Consider the following 17,337-nt stretch of genomic DNA (forward strand, 5'->3'; position numbering starts at 1 on the left):
GGCCCCCGCTTCTTCTTCCTCCTCCTCCTCCTCTCCCTTCTTTCTCCTTTTCCCGTTTAAAAAGTTCATTTACCTCGAGGATCCTCCTCCCGGGATTGACGCAATGCCCGGCGGCGCGCAGGGAGGAAACCTGTTCCACCAGCCCCCGGCTCGTTCAAAGTCCAGCGGCGGCACCGCGGCAAAGGCGCAGCCCGGAGCCGGGGGGGCCCGGAGCCAGCCCCCTCCGAGGGGAAGGGGCCGACGCTGAGCTCCCGCCGGAGGCACAGAGCCTTTACCAGCGAAGGGGACAGTCCACGGACGGGTGGGGACGGGGAATTAAATGCCCCTCGTCTTCTCAGCTCTTCGTGTCTCCCATCGTTTGCCGAGCGCTGCCCCCTCCCCGCAGCGCTGCTGGGCTGAGGGGGGACGCGACAGACCCCGACGGGGCTGAGGGGCTGTGTCCGCCCGGAGCCCTGCACCGAGACCCTGCGAGGGAGAGCCCGATCACTTCCTCAGGTGTCGGTAACACAGACCCCGTTGCACCTGTGCAGCTGAAATTAAAGGCCCGGTACTCATCAGTAATTAAGAAAAGCCAAAGCTCTTAGAGATCGGGGCTGCAGGTGCTGTCTACACTACGTGCAACCAGTTACATTTTACTTCTGAAACTTCTCTGGGTAACTATCTAAATAGGTAATATCTTCAGTGTATTCTTTAAAGACCTCTTAAATAGGATATACTAGTACATTAACTTGTTAAGAAAACCATAAGAAACAAACACTTTCTGGCAGTATTCCCACGCTGACAGTGTCACATGCAGCACAGGTTACCTCAGAACTTCCTGACTCTTCTTATTGTATTTAATATTCTGTTCCATCTATGGATTTTTGCTTTAACACAAGCACTGCCTCCAATGACTCCATCCGGACTTTGCTGGAGAAGGCTAACAGTCTGGAACAATTTTTTATTGCTGCCTCTATTCTCGGCTACACACAGGCAGACCCTAAATGAGCAAAAAAAAAATGAAATGGCACAATTCCTCCAAACTGAGGTACCAAGTGGGCAGGAACGAGCAGTACGAGTGAAACGCTGCATGTCAGTACAACCGTGTCCACACTAGGGGCTGCAACAGCACAACTGTATTGGGATAAATAAGCCACTCCCTAACAGGGAGTTGCGCTAATCACAGATCCACGAGCTGTGCCTAAAACAGGAGCTACATCTTGTTAACGTTCTGATAAAATCCTTTTATTGCTTTCCGAGATAACATTTGACCTTTTGCTAACAACTTTCAACTCACAATGAACCAATTTACAGACAATTAATTTTACAACACACACCTGTGAGCTACGATGTTCTGACTCTGCACATCTGAGACACGAATTAGTGTCAGATAAGGCAGCTGAGTCACCCTGAGCCAAACAGCCTCTCGGGCCAGGAACAGGACGAGGAATCCAGCATTCCTGTGTCTTAATCGCGAGCCAACAGTTTGTCACCTGCAACACATCACCTCTACAAACTACCTCTACAGGGACTGCAAACAGGAACTACCAAGCCAAAGAAAACACAAAGCTATACAGTGGTCTGCATTTTCTAGCAGAGAAGACGACTGACAAGGTCCCTGTATTTCTAGAGCACTGTAAATGGGATTTTCCACTACAAGAAACACATGACCTACCTAACATAAAGCTACATTGTGAGTTTTCATTATTATAAACTACAAGCAACAACAGATTATAAAACTAGTATTAGTGACAGTGGTATAGCAATCTAAATTTAACTTAACATCACTGGAAAATCTGTCGCAATGGATCGCTCATTTCAACAAAAGGGTCTGTTCACCTCACAGGGAGTGCATGTAATTGCCATTACTGTTAATGGGAGTTATGTAAGTGCATTAAGAGGACAATATACCCCCTGGTCTGAGACAACCCTGCAAAGTGAAAGGTATTTCCTCTTCTAGAGAATGGGGTTTACATCTCATGCATTTCGAAAGAACTTGTTCTGGCACCGTTACAAAACAGGATGTGTAACAACTATTTGCATACTCGGTGAATGTTAAGTTAAAGCAGTTACTGATTTCAAAGTTAAAGCAGTTTACTGATTTCAGTTAGTTTGAGGGGTATTTGTGGGTTTATTTGAAGTCTAGGGCAATAAAATCATGTGAAATTACTGGTAAAACGAGATGGTCTGATAGCTTCTTCATGCAATGGGGAAGAAACTTTTTAGGTATCTACTTTTTAAACAGAACTAACTCACTACCTGGCAAAGGATTCCACTGGTGTCTATGGATCATCACAACTGATCGGGAGTTCAAAGACAAAATGAAAAACCAAGATCATTCCCTTTTGCTGCCACACCACCAGACCTTTTTCACCAAATAAATTTCAGATCTCTCTCACAGCATACCATTGAACATCATCTTGAATTTATTTTACCTCAAATGACAAATGTTGCTTATTATCTAACTAATTTGTCTAAGCAAACATCCTAGGATATATCTATTAAAGCTACGAGAAAACGTGGTCATTTCTTTAAATTTCATCACACGTCCATCTACATTGTCAGCTACGTAAATTCCTCCAAAAATTTAATCTGCAGTTTCTGTGTCCACTTCACTCTGAAGCAGTGTGGCACAGGGTAATAAATAGAACAGTGCATGTAGGACCATGAACTAAACTATGGAGTGGCATGTAAGGGAGAACTACTTTGATCCACTTGGCAGACACTGGGGGTCCACAGCTTAAGCTTTCATCAGTTTTGAGACAACAGCTAAAACTCAGGGGTGTAACAAGCACTCATGGGGAACTGTCATGAGGGAAGGGCAGCATGTCAGTGATACAGAGAAGCAAACAAGGAGACAGTCAGAGAGAGTCCACAAGTCATTAAAAAACCCACCCCAAAAATAGAAGCTAGGCAACATGCCATGTGAAGCATGTCTTTTTTACTGCTGCCAGATACATTGTGCTTTCAGAGCTCAAATATTGTTCTCATGTTACGTGCCACAGAAAAGAAGGGCTGGCTTTCACACTTCCACATACTTCAGCCAATGCCTTCTAATCCTCCTTCGGACTTGCTAATCTTTAGTTTAAGAGGAGCTCATCCCATGTAAACTTCTCACAATCTCATATTGATTTCTCCTCTTTGCTTTCATATTTTTTAATGCATGCATACATACATTCTCCGAGTCATCTTTAAAGACCTAAATATAAAACCAGCAACAGAACCTAAGTCTGATCTCCTTTGCTTTCCCTCAGTGTAAAGTATTACAGTAATCAGTCCATCACTACACTGATTACACTGGTCAGAGCCCTTGTATTACAGAATCACAGAACACCCTGAGTTGGAAGGGACCCACAAGGATCAGAGAGTCCAATTATTATGGCAGTATAGAGATGAATTTTTTACTACTTTAAACAACTGCATTTCAGCTGTATAAATTGTGTAAATACTGGTTCAACAACAAACCAGAACACTGCCAGGAAGGCACAAACAGCACGATATGCTGCACTCCTCGATCCCTCACATGGCATGTGTTTTATATGACAGACTCCAGCTCAATATGATTTTATGGGTAATTGCTTGACTCTTAAAGTCAAGTTGCACTTTCTATAAACGTGCTGTCGCATTATGGGGAAAAACTACAAAAATATTAAAAAATTAAAAATACTAACACAGATGGGAAAAGCAAAGGAGAAGGGAAAAAGAAAACATCCTTGCTTGTTTGAGCCAAATGCTAAGCATTGTACTCTTCTGTGTGAATGTATAGGATACTCTATGATTTTGGTTACAACTATAAGCTTACAATGCTTAATATAATTCTAGTTTAAGATTAATCAATTCTAGTTTCTAATTAATTTTTATCAGAACTCATAACAGTGAAAGCAAGTTATCAGCAAAATACTGAAGCAGCAGAGAGGATGGGGAAGATGTAACAGTAACAAAAGTAACACCTCCATGCACTGACAAAAGTGACAGCCTATCTGTTTGGGCAAGCTCAAAAAAATCTTTCCTGGAATGCCAAACAGAAAATTATCAAACACTATAAGAATGATCCTGAAGTTCACATACAAAATTAATACATGTGTTCTGAGTCTTACTATTATTAAGACTCAAGGATGTATCTTAAGCACAGGGGATGTTAACTCAATGAACCATTGTTGGTCATTGAGCCCATAAAAAGAAACAAGAACAGTAAAAAAACACCCTTTACCCCATTTACAAATTATCCCTAAAACAGCTGCTTGTAAACCAGCAATTCTTTAATAATTTATTTTAATAAAGGATTTCTCTATTTATAAAGAGCTCAGATTTTTCTTTTGTGCATCCTGATCTAATTTTCCTTTGTAGGCTTTCAACACAGTGCTCAGGCTGCCTCCTGTTCCAATGCCTGAATGTTGCATGGATATGGAGGAACAGGACAATGAACACCTTGTTTAAAATGATGATTAGCTGCAGTCTGAGCACAACTTGGCATGCAATGCAAAATGTGAAAGACTATTTTTTTTTACTAAAAAAAAAATCTCTTAGAGAAGAGATAAGCCACTCCCCTTATCTAAATAACATTTCCTAAGAAAATAGTGAGGTATGCAATGATAAAATAGTCTGGGTCTATCTAAAAACAACTATGCTCCGATTTCAAAAAGATTTTAAAGCAGAACAATGTCTAATCAACTGACACAGGACGGATAGAGCAGCAGGCCTCACCCAAACAACACAACATTCACTCTTCTCTGTGGCCCCTGTGCATTTAGTGTTGGTGGAGGATGGATCTGTGTGACCACACCACCTCCAGCAAAGCAGCCCTGGCACCCCCCAAGGTCACCTTCATGTCCTGCCTCCAAATGGTTTACAAATTAGCACAAGTCTGTGGTATGTCCTTTTTGCCATATAAAAGTTTGGGTTGCAGTTTTTAGGTTCAGGTGAACGTGATGCACCTCCAGTAGAAGTACTTTCCTTCACAAAGACCTCTCCTGTTGTAGGCACAGAGTCCAAAGGGATGCACCTGTACTTCCCTTCCCTTAGGAAATCTAAGAGTTTACTTACTCTGCTTTTTGTTATTTTCTCTAATCATTACTGTTTAGCAAATCTGCCCCCTCTACCTGAAATACTTTAAACAGTAATATAGATATCTAGATCTGACTGAATATTTACCTGAGCTTCAAATATACCATTTCAAGAAATATAAAAAGAGCAAATTACAAAATTGCCAGCATTTCACACACATAGAAAGTAATTTTCTCGTTTTCTTGCCTCAGTAGCACAAGTGAAGCAATGCTCATGGTGAGATGTGATACCTGTTATTAGATCAGCTGCTTCATATGGGAAGGAACAGACAGAGCCTCAGGCATATCAAGCACTTCTTCAGATCTGAAACAGAAGCAGCCACCTTCAAAGCTGAACTGCTCTGAATTTAACTATGGTGTTAATCAACCATCTGCAAGAAAAGTAGCTCCTATCTCTGATACAGGAAGGCTTGCTAACAAAGAAAGAGGAGACACAGTTTGGTCTGTTAAAATAACATAATAACTCATCTCCTGAAAAAAGCAGACTTATTACGGAGTGGGAACACAGGAGAAATCAGAAGATTACCTATAAACACAGTATCTCTAACAAGTCTATAATTTTTACCTTTTAACAGAGTCATGAATTTTAATATTAAAGCTCATCTTTTGAAGGTGCTTTGTGGATGTCCCTTGAGGGTCAGGATTGTTTCATCAGAAATAAGAGTAGTTACTTTATGAGAAATATTCACCTACCAGTCATTGGCATCTCTCTTACTGATCATCTGCAAGGATCTTGGGGGTTTCTTGATGTACTTTGTGAAAGGTCATTTAGTGCATTTGGATATGCAGGTTATTTTCTCTGGAGAATACAGAGATCTATCAGCAAGAAGATATGCAGTTTTGATAGTGTCATGGTAGGTTCATTACTCTCAGTACAGGTAATGTATTGAGAGTAAAAGAAAGACTTAATCCATACCTTGTGCATTCTTAAAATACAAATTATTATACTTTTAGAGAAGTTGCTCTTTAATAACAGATGAACAATTCCATTTTTTCCTCCTAGGTCCCAAGGGCAGAGGCAGATATCTGGGCTTCACAACACTGTTGCATTTACTGGCCTAACAGTTTGCAGCTTGAAGCCTGTGGATCTCTGGGGCTCTGCAGATTAAATTTTTAGGCTACACTGTATGTAATCATTTGCTTTGCTTTGCTTCCCATAGTTTCTGTGCATGCCCCAGAGCATCACAACTACCCTGTGCTGCAGCTCCAGCTCTTACTGCACTGGGCAATACAGACATATTTCTGGGGTCCAGGATGAGGCAGAGAAAGGGGGAGAGGGAAAAGGACAAGAGCACAGGAGGGGTACAATGTCCAAGGAGACAAGAAACCTTCCCATATAACACACAGACCTCTACACCAACCACTAAAATGAAAAGAGAAACAGTCCTGCTTTGTAAAGCAGCTTATTCTTTCCATATCTGGTGTTCTGGGCCATCTGACAACTCAGGCAGACACATCCATACCGATGGCACAATGGCCAAGTGCTCACGAAACATGGTGTAAAACAGTTATAAGAGGAAGTTTCAAAACTAGTAAATCCTAGTAAATATCTAGGATTCTGATATAATCACATAAATGCAGGTACTTATAACTTACTCAACTCCTGTCCATTTTGTGGGGAGAAAAAGGCAAGTAGGGAAATATCAATGTATTTATGATGGAAAGCTGTGATTCAGGATCTTGCTACAACAGTCGACAGGCAGTCCATTTACTCTGATCCCTTAAGGATCTGGACTGTTTTTGCTGGGATAGAGTTAATTTTCTTCATAGTAGCCAATCTGGTGCTATATTTTAGATTTGTGATGAAAACAAGTGTTGACAACATGCTGATGTTTTAGTTGCTACTGAACAGTGCTGACACAGCACCAAGGCCTTTTCTGCTCCTCACACTGCCCCGACAGCAAGTGGGGCTGGGGGTGCACAAAGAAACTGGGGCAGGGGGAAAATGGGACACACATAGCTGGGATGGATGATCCCACCTGACCAGAGGGATAGTCCACACCATATGGCATCGTGCTCAGCAATAAAATGTTGGGAGAAGAAGAGGGAAGGAAGGACATTTGGAATTATGGTGTCCAGCATTGCAGCCGAGTGCTCAAGATCCAAAAGAAAATAGCTCATTTCAAGGGAGTCCCTTTCATCAGTGCTTAACTGTAAGAGATCTTGAGAGACTAGAATGTTGATTTAAATACAAGCACAATGCAGATTTATCTGTTGCAGGGTTGATAATAGGCAAGGTGATAACTCACTAAACTTGCATAGCTATACCAGTTTGTACCTAATTACAGCCTGCCTAGAGGATGCTGACATATTTGTGTCGTGTACACTCTCTTCAAACCACTGAGACACTCCACTGCTGCTAACAGCATCTGAAGTTAGAAAGCACTGCTCATCAGTTTTTACTCTGTGATCAAATCTGAACACCAGAGAAACCTCAAGGGCTTGTTCAGACTTTTGAAAATACTCCTTCCTTAGACTAGAACTTTTTTCTTCAAGCAGTACGTCTTTTCCCTCCTTCCCTTCTCTACAATTTCTGAAAGTTCTACTTTTTTCCCCACACATTCCCAGTTGTGAGCACGTGGCTGATGAACCTAGAGGTACAAATCATAAGTTGAGTGTGAGAATACTGCTGAAAATATGATTAATAAATAAAATTCTAGTGAATTTTAGGATAGCCTGAAAGGATCCAAGCAATAACAGAAGGGCTGACTTTAAGCTATTCTGCTAGTTCAGACATGTTCAAAAATGTTGCTGGGGTAACTTCATCCCAAGAAGCTCTGTGCTACATCAGGTATCACTTCTCCTCCCATAGTTCACCAGAATAAACCATGAGCTTCTTTCAATCTGGCAAAAAGACAGATCTAAATCTAGTTTATACTTCCAGAAAATCCAGTCATGCACAGATCTAATCTTAATGATTACAAATGCAATTTACAAGTGTCTTTCTTTTTGCTTTAAAACAAAGCTGGTGAGTGGGAGCATTTGCTTATCAGACCTAAATATAAGGTAAAGAGACTGGAACCATTTAGCAGGCAGGGTCACAATAGACCTTTTACAACTGTAACTCCATAGCAAGTCTTCTCAAAAAGTTACTGGCACATTTTTCTTCATTCAGTTTGCAATGTGCTGAGCTCCTTATCCTCTCACTGTTAAGCCTGACAAAAATGAATGCAGAGGAAAGTTCATTAGACCTGCCTCAGTGACTGTAACAGCAATGAACTGTGGCGAGTTAGAAGCTGAAGTTTTAGTACCTTGGATCAGTTTAGTGGAAAGGAGCAACAAAATAATGTGGCAAATGATTACAGAACAGTTAGAGGCAGTATTAACTGAAGATGGATTTTTAAACCTTACGTTGTCTAAGTGCTTCTGATTTAAGACACGCACCAGCCCCCACTTGGCCCCTTTTCTGTGTCAGCCCTGGGACATAAACAATGTTATTTCCATGCCTTTCCCCACACTACTTTTAAATGAGACACACAACCTGACAGAAAAGGCCCAACTGCACTGCCCTGAGGCAGCACACAGGAAATTGCAGGTTATGCTTAGCAACACCATTACGTAAGATCAGAATAACCAACCTCTTTCATTTTTACAACCTGAAGCACACTGCATTTCAAAATAGTCCAACAGCTCATTCCACACACGTGATGATGAATCCTTCTGCAATTTAGGCCTCGGAACATTTTGCACCCTGTCTGACACATTATTGTAGCCTAAGGGTTGCAGGAAGGATGGCTATTCCTGGGGGCACAATATCAGCTGCACACCAGGCGGATGTTGGGAGCTACAATGAAGCATAATCCCACCATCTCTACCAGAATAGAGCATTACACGTTCCCTCCCTGACCTACAGCTCTAAAAATAAATGCTGAGTGACTTGAATAGCTCTGCAGCAGTTCCTAAGGTTAAAAGACTGAACCACAATAGACGAATTAAATACAGCATTGTGAATTCTTCAAGTGCAATTAAAATGTGAGTAATATGCAGCTTTCATTTTCACATGCTTTCGTACATACCAATACTCAGACAATGCTGCAATTCAATATTAAATGCACACATGACAAACAGGTAATACTCAGGTGTGATACTATCTTGATCTCAATGAAAAAAACCCTCTTTGAAAATTTGGACAATGTTCCCATGCACTGAGAAACTATTAAATTTTAACAACTCCATAAATCAACAGTGATGCATCCTCAAAAACTTGTAAATACTCTCCAGCACCTTTGATATTTACAGTTTTATTAATACTTCTTTTTACCTTTTCTGATGTAGTAGTACATACAGGAACAGTCTTACCACAACCTACCAGACAGATCAAGCAGATTATCAAACACTTAATTCTAGGGAACTTGGATGAAGTCTGAGTGGGTGCCTCAGTGAGCACCTTCAAGCAGAAAGCTTGTTATCATTTTAAATTATTGTTTCAGAAAAAACAGGCCGAAAAAGGAAATAAATATTGCTAGACAGGGGAGTCAAGTAGACCCAGATAAAAAAATATTAATAGGAAGAACAGATAGCTAGATCTAGATAAGTGAGTACAGGAAGTAGTTGGTAGCCTGGGCTTCCTCCCTCTAGTTAGCCATTAAAGATTTTCCGTGAAAGGAAGAGGTCAGGAAAATAGACAGTATCAAATATACACACGATGTTTTAGACTACATAGAATGTACTTAAGAATGGAATAGTGTCATCTTAGTTCTTCTGGTTTTTAAAGAAGCACTGCTACACATCAGAAAGTTATATGTAAGATTCAGTGTCTTTATCAAAAGTTTCAGAGGCAAACAGGAAAAAAATAATCAGGCAAGACTTCAGAATTTCGTAATTCTAAAGCCCTGGTCCCCAACAAACCAGTTCAAGCATAAACAGAGGCAGTACAGACTGAGGCTCTCAGTTCTCAGCAGTGACACAGTTCTGCTAATTTACCAGTTAGCAAAGAACCCTCCTCATCAGTCCTGCTATTTTTGTGGCCAACAACTCTTACCCATTTTTTCAAGGGAGGCCAGAATAAGAAAAAGGTGGTTCCCTGTTCAAAATCCCAGCATGATCCATTAGAAAGCAGCAGTACCTAAAGACTGCTTCGAGCAGCTAAGAAGAAGGTGCAAAATATTTGCATGTAATGCTATCCACCTCATTTCACATCCATATCAACATAAATAATGACACACATGCAGAGCAATGGGGAATGAGGATCAAGAATTCCTGATTCCTCTACTTTTTCTGACAAAACTTTTCCCTGGTCTGAAAAATTCACACCTCACCTCCATTAAAAACAAAGGGCACCTAAAAATTCTGTTTTATAATAAAATCTCATCCAATACATCCCTAAAATAAATAAGTAAATAAATAATCTACTGAAACCAAGAACTGCATTGCACATCCACCTCTCCACCTAAAGAGAGGATGAATAAGAGAATCAAGCTAAAAGGACAACTACTTATGTGAGAGCACACTGAAAGGTGCTAATTATCCTGATCTGAATGGTGTAAGAATCAAGCAGCAACAGAATGGCTTCAACACTTAAAAAAAAAAGGTTCTAAAATCTGAGTCACTGAAGTTCAGCAAACCTGATGGCCACCAGGCTTGCTGCACTCTGGGACATGACAAATTGTGGCATCTTTCCAACACACTTGCTCCAGGTTCCTACACAAGTAACCCATTTCCAGAACACCCAAAACCAGTGTTTCCAGCACAAAGCTCATATCAACTCTACTTCCCTGATGTTCTCTCATCTTTATCTGCCAAAGCAAAGGCCTTATCAGAATGCCCTGACAAGCCTTTATCCATATTCAAGTCCAGTATTTTCACATTTTTCCCCTCTATTTTTATTCTTCAGTTCTGTTCACCTTTCATTGTTCTCCAGCACATTTGTATGCTCAGAGTATGCTAAATCCATGAACTTTCACCTTAAAAAAAAGATGAAGAAAAAGACGTATTCTACACAGAACCCACATTGTGTAAGCTCATATTGTTCCAGTTAGACCTTAATTCAAATTACAGCTTTTTAGGAGACACTAGCTCAGAGATTTCTGAATTGTCTAATAGGAAAAACTGTGTGTCTGAGCACCTCTGCCCTTTAGAAAAATACATTTCTTTAGAATTATGTATGAACATAAAACTTAAATGAACTACAGACCTAACTCCTAGAATACAAGATTTCATCCTCACTCATTGCATTATACTTCAAAACTAAGCAAATTTCAAGCCTTTGATGCTGCTTGCTCTATTTCTTGGGGAAAAAAAAAAAAAGGTCCAAACTCTTAATTTCCAAACTAAGAAGCACCTGAAAAGTAAAAATCTGTAGCAGAAGGTGCTTTCAACACATCACAAAACTCAAGCAGTAAGGCTGCAATTAGTATTTTATTCTGAGCTCTGCACACCAAGTCTGACTGCAGGCAGGGACCTGCTCACCTAAATATCTGCAGGGAGATGTTAAAATGAGTCCTGCTAACACTTATGGCAGCAGCTTATATTCATCACAGCAATGCACTCTCCTCAGCACCACTTCAGAAAGACCAAATAATGGCTTACTGACAATTTTAAGAATAAAAAAAAAAACCTTTGAAGTTTTATTTCTGCTTGCATGTTTTCCATTTCTGCCCTAAATCCAGTCAGGTTTATCCATGCAAGCTCTGTGGACAAACCTAACTGAACAGTGTGACTGAGCAGAGAGGGTTATACTATTATATGGTATATGTATGTTATAGGGGGTTTGAACTGATGCAAACCTAGGAATTAAAAAAAAAATCTTCTTGAAATCCTGTACATCTAGTGAAATTAAGAAAAAAAAAAAACCAACCCAAACGAAGTGAATCACACAGTCTGCCCTGTGAACCTCTCCAGGAACAAATATCATCACATGCTGCACTGTCCAAGGAAAATAAGGCATCTACAAGACTGCTTTGAGCTTTCAAAGGAAACATCCACTGACAAGATCAATAAATGAGCTGAAGTTTATAGGTAAGATATTCTGCAAAACTCTAGCCTGGAAAATTCCAGCACAGAAGAAACGAACCCCCCTTGGCAAAACCACTCATTCCTGAAACAAATTAATAGGGAAAAAAAAAAAAGACGAAAGGGACAAATCACAGAACAGCAAGGCACATGTATTTAAGAAACTGTTATTAAAAATAAATAAATAAACAAATAAAAAGGAAGGTTTGGGCATTATCTTTTTTCTTAAACAGCTTAAGCCAGAAAGCTTTTTACTTCAAAGAAGCACCACGTGCCAATGCTTCTTTAAATAAATGAACCTGATACTGCATATTTATCAGGCACTCTAGGGATTTGTAGGGCAAACACATGGCAGATATTTTAGAGAAAATATCCTAATCTGTTTATACTCCTAGAAACCCTGTTGCAGTGAGCAGGCCTTGCAGCAGACAGATGACACACACTGGCCTTACAGAGCAGCTGTGGAGCCCTCCACGACAGATTATGGTTCACAGTCTTACCCAGAAAATTCATCTGATATATTTCCTAATTTTCTTGGAATGCCTACAATCAGGAGTCTCCTCATCTTAAAATAAAAAAGAAAATGCAGCAGAAGCCTTGCTGGGGGGTTGGTTTGTGCAGAAAGCCACACAGAAAGGAGATAATTCAAACTATATTGTTTGTCCTCCAGCCTTGTTTGTAATCAAATTACACAAGAGCAGAGGCTCCATCTTTTTATGCATTTCTGTGGGACTCAGAATCCCGAAGCCTTGAATAAAATACAGTCTCTTTTGGCTCTTCTGATTTATAAATTAATCATTTAGAAGAGAAAACACTACCAAAAAATGCTAACAGATGTGCAGTGTAATGCACCTGCAAACAAAGCAAACCATTTAAAAAGCCCTTTGAAATGCACTCATATTTGTTAGAATGGAGCCTGATATGCCAGGATTGCATTTTTGCACATACCTGTCATTTCCAGCAGCACTCAGCACTACCCTGGCTGAATCAACTCCTGCATTCCTCATCAATGCACACGTTTGCCTGTGAAGTGTCAGGCTGTTTTCATGATTTATTTATTTCAAGTCATTTGGTAGTAGCTAGAAAGTCAATAGGTGAATGTTAAAATGATTTTTTTCTTAATTATTTAAGGCTTCAGAAGATTAAAAGAAGTCTTAACATGAATTGAGCATTCACTAAATAATGCTCCAAGAATAAGAACCCCTACAGTCTCTTTAAAAATAAATAAGCGACCTGACAAGTTCACTTTGAGAATAACCATCAGGATAGCCAAGATTCTGAGGAAAACACTGCCTCTCCTGATATAGGTTCCTACTGTTACATATTGACTAAAAACCATTGATATTGGTGCCCCAACACTGACAGACAAGCAACAATGAAGACATCTGGCCACCCTCTAGGAGCCTTCGGCGTTGAAACAACGTCCACGGCGTGATTAATGGAACTGCACTCGTGAAAAAGTGCTGCCACCATTAGGGATTTCTGAAACAACATCTGTTCCAACATGGTTTTAATGCCACTGAGGTCAGCATTGAAATGTGTCACCTGAACACCAGGAACTCCTGAAGCAGCTCCTGAGAGACAAACAGCCATGAAGATGCAGTTGACATTCAACAGCAAAAGGCATCTAGCTTGGAACCATCCTGGGTTTGAAGGTTTGGGCCAACCAGTAAAACAGTGTAATGAACTGCAATGAAGTTGGCTCATAAAGAGTACATGGAGTGAGCCTCTCCTAGTAAGATGAGCTAAATAAATTGTTATTGAGTACATAAAATGTCATTGCCTGCGAGGACAGAACAGCGTAAATCGATCGCTCATTCTACTCTACAGAGAAGTACATTAGCACAAAACCTTGTCAATCAGAAGTTCTGCAAGTTTTATTCCAGATGAGCTGATCAACAATGTTTACAGAAGGAGAAATCTCTTACCTAACACAGTGTTAGAACTTTCTCTTGAGTATAGCAATACCTTTAATATTAAACAGAGGTTTAGACAGTTAAGAACGATGCCAGAACTGATCCAGCAGCAACTTCCCACATGAACAAGGCCAGCACACACAAATTTTAACTTGCTCTCCCAATCACCACCTGTGTCTCGTGCTTTCTCCAGGAATGTCAGTAGGGGACTTCAAGGAAGGAAATTCATTTCATATTTTGTCAGAAATTTCCAGAATGTCCTGTATACCAGCTGCTGAGTGATTTTAGTACCTTGCTTGCAGCGATTTTGAGACCATAAGTCATTTTGAGAGGAGCAGCATGAAGAGGATAATTGGCATGGTTGCCATGTTCAAGATTTCATGAAGCCTTTCAAATAAGCAATAAGGGTTCTAATATGATGTAGAAACTATTTCCCATTGTGCACAGAAAGAACTTGCCTTGAGGAGAGACAAGACATAACATACTTTATGTGCACAGGGGAAAGAATCAAATTCAACTTTCACAGGCGGTGACAATCACAAGTTTGGTGTAGTTTATCTAGGACTGAACTTCCCTGTGCCCCTCTGAATCCAGATACATAAAAAGGGGTAGAAGAAGCCTCAAGATAAAGGTGAAAAAGGTCTTCCCTCTCAGTGCATTATAACAGACACAAGGTCCCACAACATGGAACTGCTGGCAGGGATGAGCACATTATCCTTCATGGAGTGTCACAGGCTCTCTCCAGCTCCCCACACCTGACATTCAGAGTCAGAAGGTTAAAGAAAACCTGTAATGTTGTACTAAAACCACAGAAATACCAGCATCACAGAGTAGGAATGGGAGTTAAGAAGGTAAAAGTCCTCTATCCTGATCTCTTTCTATCTGTCTCAAGTCTGTAAACTGGTGATTGTTATTCAGTGTCTGTGTGAGAAAGGGCAGTTTGCACAGAATCAGTGTGTGACCTCAGGAAAGGTAATTCTCTATTTTTCTGTTTCTCAAACTCTGAAAGTCAAATATAATGTTTGTGGTTTTGGTTTTTTTTTTAAATAAAACTGGTTTTAAACTATAAAATTCCATTTTAGCTACTGCAAGATCCTCCAAGGGAGTTTGAATAAGAAACCTTTTCTTTCACAATGCTTGAGGGAGGAGATTCTGCATTTTAAGGAGTTCCTCTCAAGCAGTGACAGCCTGAACTGGAGTGTACACCCCAGTGGCAGTATGCTATTCACCTAAACCCAGAGTCACTTGGAAACCTAAAAAATGTTTTCCTGTTTATATGTCTAATCCCCTGATGATTCAGCTGCACAGGGAATGAAGAGTTCATATACCTTTCATTTGGTCACAGACTGCCTGAAGCACTCACTCTTTATACTTTAATACAGAGCAAGCCCATACAGAGGAAAGACAGACATTCCTTTTGCCTGGCCAGACTCTAAACCCCCAAAGCAAGGGCCTGTGGAGTACAACTTGGATTGTTCTGTTACATCCCAATACTGGGTTTCACGGGTGGTTGAAGCATTTCTGCAAAGTGGTATTTGTGGCAGATCCTAAGGCAGAACACTTCGAGAGCTGCTGTGAGAAGAAAAGCCACAAAATAAACTTTCCTCACAACAGGAAGAGAGAATCTGTTGTCCAATTCTGATGTCCCTTGCTTGGCAGCTTTGGTCTGTCTTTGCAGGGCCCAGTGCCATGAGATGTTATCTCTGCTCTAGGGAAATCCTTCTGTGAGATTTTCACATGCAGGCTGAGCCTCACAGAATGGAGCTGTGAGGAGTTCCACATGCCCTACTCAAAAGTCCATTTCTAAGCCCCGAGAGCCCTCTGACTCAGCTCCAGGCTTTGTCATCTTCTCTGCTGCTGCAGTGAGGCACAGAGATGAGGTACCAGTGGAATGGGGAGCAAGAGTTCTCTAGACCCTTTTCACCTGAGAAGAAAGCTGGTGGAAGCTTAAACAAGAAGTCAATGCTCAGTAAAACGAATAAAGGCTAAAAGACAGAATGAGTTAGAAAAGCTCAGTGGGCAACATATTCCACTGCTGGAGGCAGAAAACCTGATGCCCTGAGCTGCAGTAAGGGCAGAAAACAGTCCCAAAATCTTATATCAGGAGTATTGGTGGTGTTAGTTCACTGACTGAGAAAAGATCAACTCAAGAATCTGTCTGCTAAAACATACTTGTCCCAGCTACATTCCAAACTGGCAGAAAGACAGCAATAATTAAGAGGGATCACATAAATCTAAACTGTGGGTATAGACAGTAAATAGCAATAAATCCATGTGTTTAGATCCCTTCCCTTAAAACAGCTCCAAAATGCAGTAAAAGCCAGAAAATGGAAGAGAGCATCAGGCACAGAATGAGAGCCAGCAAGAAGCAACAGACTGCACGTAATAAAATTGAATATGGTGCAGTTCCCATTCAAATGGACCTCAGAGTGTAATGATGCGACCTGACTGATCATATCAAACATAAATGAACTGCCCAGGAACATGGATATCACCCTACTCAGCAGAATTAGCAAGCAAGTCAATCACAGCCTTTGTTTGTGCCATCTTCCTTCTCCTCACTGGTAGAACACCCTCTCTGACAGTGCTTTTGCAAGCTCTTTAAGAAAGCTTCTTTTTATTTCTTGCACTGTAGTTCAGTCAAGAATGGAAAAGAAATAAAAGGGGGATTAACTACTTGGAGTAACTGGGAAACACCTCAGGATAAAAGTTCTGTTCTTCCAAGGAAAAAGGGTTAAAATTAAAATAGCTGATTTTAATGTGACTGAAAGATCAATACCAGACTCCATGGCAAATTAACAGTATGTGTAATGATGAGATTGCTGCAAGAATGCTGAGGTTGGGCAAGAGATCTGGGGATCCAAGGTGGCTGCAGGCCATTCTACACCAGCTCCCCGACCTCACTGACAAAGTGAATCAAGTATCAGAATCACCAGATGAAATTAAATGTACAGCACTCTCAAGTTTCATAGAGAAGACATAAATTCTTCAGAACAGATCTGTGTAAGGTAAGTGGATTCCATATAATTATGGAAGACACACATATGTATAAGGTAAGTGGATTCCAAGTACTGGGGGTAAGGAGAGTACAAAGGAGGAATAGAGCAGAGAAGGAATTTCTCTGAAGAGCTAACAGGTCATGTGAAACACAAGGAGCAAAGGGATCTCAAAGTTAAAGGGATTTTATTTTATAGGGAAGAAGCAAGGAAGCACAGAAGAGACATGATGGTGAGAATAAAACCCAGAAGAGTGATGACACATCTCATTAAAAACCACAGGATGAATTTGAGCATCTAGAATGTAACTGTGCAAGAAGTTGGTACTGAAAACTAAGATAATGATGAGTTCCTGAACTCAGAATAGTTGAAGTTACCCAAGACTTCTCATCCTAAAGACAGAACAAGTTCTAACACCAAGCTTTCCTTTAT

At 40.5% G+C, this 17,337-nt stretch overlaps 1 protein-coding gene across 2 annotated transcripts in view; it reads right to left on the reverse strand.

Moving 5' to 3' along the window:
• The window catches only part of SULF2 (sulfatase 2), a 116,444-nt gene that overhangs the window by 63,326 nt on the left and 35,781 nt on the right, over positions 1-17,337 (reverse strand). Inside the window, exon 1 of one of the 2 annotated variants that reach the window (XM_018073902.2) lies at positions 74-134. The exons of the other annotated variant lie outside the window; for it this stretch is intronic. The gene's annotated coding sequence lies outside the window, so the exon portion shown is untranslated. Of the gene's footprint in view, positions 1-73; positions 135-17,337 lie in introns of those variants that run through there. 2 annotated transcript variants of the gene reach the window in all.

This window comes from Manacus vitellinus, unplaced genomic scaffold (genome assembly GCF_001715985.3).
Source record: "Manacus vitellinus isolate BGI_N305 unplaced genomic scaffold, ASM171598v3 scaffold_26_pilon, whole genome shotgun sequence".
Lineage (NCBI taxonomy): Eukaryota > Metazoa > Chordata > Aves > Passeriformes > Pipridae > Manacus > Manacus vitellinus.